The following is a 3,883-nucleotide window of genomic DNA, read 5'->3' on the forward strand; positions in this document are numbered from 1 at the left end:
ATATACCGACTAATAAATTACAGAACGTTTAGCAAACACTGAGGAATCAAATAAATAAAAAAGAGAGCCTCCATAGCATAACGTGAGGTAAACAGCAAAGATAACAAGCTTTTCAAAATGAAAACAAAAAGAAAAGTAAAACTAAACTTGCTGTCGGTGACAGTGCTTGCATGGCATGTTTTTGTCCCCCAAGAATACCAACATGTTCACCTTTGGTTTAAGAAGCGGTCTTTTACTTTACTTTAGCATGAAACTCATCCATCGTTTCCTCAATATTCGCGTAATTTTTGCTGCACGCAGCTTCGCGCTCCTGACTCGGCGAGTATAAATCAGGCTCTACACTCGAAGAGCTGCGCAGCTCAAACGAGTCGCGCGGTTTCGTTATGCTTTCAGTTTTGTTTGATGTTTCTCACATGCAAAAGAAATGCAGCGCTTATGTGTTAAACAATGCGGTGGTCGCGCCAGTGTGACCGCACACAAAATTTAGTCACACCGGCAGAAAAAATAATCGCAAAATGCGCCAATTTGGTCGCACTCTGGAGCCCTGTGCTGGACAGTATTTATTTATCCTCAGTTGTTCAGGGTCAATTTTTTTATTTATTTTTTTCATTTATACACTACTCACAATTGTCAATCAGTTGTCCAAATGAAGTTCTTGGCAATGCATATTACTAATCAAAAATTAGGTTTTGATATATTTACGGTAGGAAATTTACAAAATATCTTCATGGAACATGATCTTTACTTAATGTTCTAATTATTTTTTGGCATAAAAGAAAAATCAATAATTTTGACCCATACAATGTATTTTTGGCTATTGCTACAAATATACCCCAGCGACATAAGACTGGTTTTGTGGTCCAGGGTTACATAAGTTTGTATAAGCATTGACATCTTTAAATGCTCATCCAGTCATAAATTAGAGTCAGAACTATCCTTATTAAAGGGTACATTCATGTGAGGCTCAAACAGTGAAGGCTGATAAATGAAGATGTTTGAAAAGTACTGGAGTGATGGATTATGCAGTTACTTCTTGGGTGAATTATTACTTTAAGACAAAGAGAAATGCAAAAAAAAAAAAAGCTCTTGGTGAACATTCTGCCCCCCTCACTTCTGAAATGATTGTGACAAATGCTAGAAGACATTCAAGGTATCATTTTATATGGACTACCAGTTGGCCAATATTAGTGCTTTGGAGCTCTTGAAAAGAACAGATTTTGTCCTGATGGTCCTTGTTTAGACTACTGGCTGAGTTGCTTTAGACTCAGTGTGCTGTGAGAGCCTCTGAGCAGATACAATCTGAGCGGGATGTGGACATGATGAATGGTTGGTGTAAGAGGTTGGCACTTCACTGCATTTTCATGGTCTGTTCTCCATTCCTTCTCTCTCTCTCTCTCTCTCTCTCTCTCTCTCTCTATGTCTCACACACACACACACACACACACACACACACACACACACAGCGCTCTGCCTCCCCCCGGGGGGGGGGGGGGGGGGCGAACTGTCACAGTATTGGACGTTTGGTTGTGTTTTTCTCTCTACCACACACACACACACACACACACACACACACACACAGACAGGGCTGCTTCCCCCTGCTGGGCTGGATGGGAGATGAGGGGGGAAGGGAGGATGCTGGCAGCTCTAATGCTGATTCTGGTTGGTTCCTGCACGTACATGGATATTCACATATGCTCATGACACCCCAAGATACTGATTTATCAGCTATTAATCAGAGCTGGATTCTCCACTGGGGGGGTTGAATTATTAGAAGCAGAGGCTGTGATTTGAAATAGATTGCAGATTAATTTTAGCGCTGAGTTAGTGGTCGATACTGCAGGCGTCTGCAGATATTGAGAATGTAGAGCAGGTTTAGTGTGTGCAGTTGGGCAGGTTTGCTTGTGAATGTGGATTTATTCAGCCTACTTGACTGATTGCTGTTTGTTTAATACACTGGCATGTTAAAATGTCCATATCAGCCATAATGTACAGAGCTTTGATATGTGAATTCATGGCTATTTATGTTACACGTATCCTGAGAGCATCAGGGCATTGGTAAACACTGTGGTTGCTCAACCAGCATTTAAAGTATAATGTTTCTGTAGCTCAACTGGTATGAGCATGATGCTAGAAACACCAAGGTTGGGGATTTGATTTTCACACATGCCGATAAAACACATACCTTGAAATGTAATGGATAAAAGCGTCTGTCAATTGCATAAATGGATTACAGTAAATGCACAGTTTTAACATGTCTTATTGCTTGCCTGTAATATATGGGTTAATGACATTCCACTCATTTATTTGTCTTTTTATCTGTTTATCTGTCAATTTCTTTAAAGTTGCATTAAAAATATATATTTTTAATTTCTCAGTTTAAAGTAATTTTCTGTTATAATAAATGTATTATAATATTACAATATTTATTATAATAAATGTGTGCATGCAAATTTTTACGTATATATTTATCATGCATAAATGTATTTCTCATGCACAATTTTTATCATTGATCTTTACAAAACTCAGTTAAATGTCTGAAATAATGTTTCATTATATTTAAAAAATACCTACTGTCTTCTCTACTACCATGAAGTAAGTCATACAAGTTTGGAACAACATGATGGTTTGTAATGACAGAATATAGATTTTTTTTTATGAATTATGTCTTTCAGATTGAATGCATCTGTTGCATGTATACAGGGTTTAAGGAAATACGTTCATTTTTACTGATTTATATTTATACATATTTTCTTTTTTTATCATGGACACTCCTATGTCATCCATCTAGACAGACCCATATACTAGCACAAATTAATCCCCATTTGGTGAACAGACACAGCACCTGATTGAGCTAAAGTGTTTCCAGATCAAGCACAGGTTAATCCATTAAATAGTGGAACTGAGAGAGCTGCGTTGCCAAATTCTGATTGTGACCATAAGGGTCCGTTTTACAGGGACATCTGCTCATCCTGGAGTCAAGTGGGCCTCAGAGGCTCCAAGTGCCTATTTCAAACAGCTAGATTAACATATCCAACACCAGCCCTGTCTGATTAGTACAAGCAGCACTGAGGCCAGTAGCTAGAATCACAAACGCTGTAATGCAGCTTTCAGGAAGCCTCAGTCACACCTTGGAGAAGGTGACAAAAAGCAGCTCTTTCTGTCTTCCAATTTAACCGACACGTGTATCGCTACATGATGATGGCTTCTATTTTAAGGATGGAGGAGATTAGGTTCATGCAACCAAAGAGATGTGATGTATTTGTCAATTTCTCTGTGTACTGTTAAGGCTTCTGAGTCTGTAAGCTTTGTGGGGACTGAGGCCTAAAATGAGTCCGTATGGAAGGACGGGAGGTTCGTATCAGTACCCTATGATATCCGCCATGTGATCGCTCACAGGCCTGCAGTTGCAGATGAGAGAGTACCACACTGGTGCAGGAATGACTCACTGACGATGCCACAAATCACATTCTTTCTGAATAAATGAGAGCCGTGGCTCAATGGTTCAAGTCTTCTTTGGTTTGATACGCATGCTGATCAAATGCCTCGCTGTCTCTTTTTTGTTGTAGGGTATTCGATACTGCAGGCTATCATGGAAAAGGCAGGCCAGAACAGTTGGCAGGTCAGCGCCATATGTGTCGAGAACTTTAATGATGCCAGTTACCGGCAGCTTCTCGAAGACCTAGACCGCAGACAGGAAAAAACGTTTGTCATAGACCTGGAGGCAGAGAGACTGAACAACATGCTGGAACAGGTGAGATAAGAGGATGTTGTCAAGCCAATATAAAAAGCAATGCAAAATGCATAAATTATTGAATTAAAAAAATCTGAATAGAAAAAATATATATATTAGAAACATCAAGATATATGTAAGTGTGTATATATA

The 3,883-nt window shown here is 39.2% G+C and overlaps 1 pseudogene; it reads left to right on the forward strand.

Annotated features, from left to right (window-relative positions):
* LOC107551597 (glutamate receptor 4-like) overlaps window positions 1–3,883 on the forward strand; it is a 41,436-nt pseudogene that overhangs the window by 3,184 nt on the left and 34,369 nt on the right.

Source organism: Sinocyclocheilus grahami, unplaced genomic scaffold (genome assembly GCF_001515645.1).
Source record: "Sinocyclocheilus grahami isolate Dianchi unplaced genomic scaffold, SAMN03320097.WGS_v1.1 scaffold428.1, whole genome shotgun sequence".
Lineage (NCBI taxonomy): Eukaryota > Metazoa > Chordata > Actinopteri > Cypriniformes > Cyprinidae > Sinocyclocheilus > Sinocyclocheilus grahami.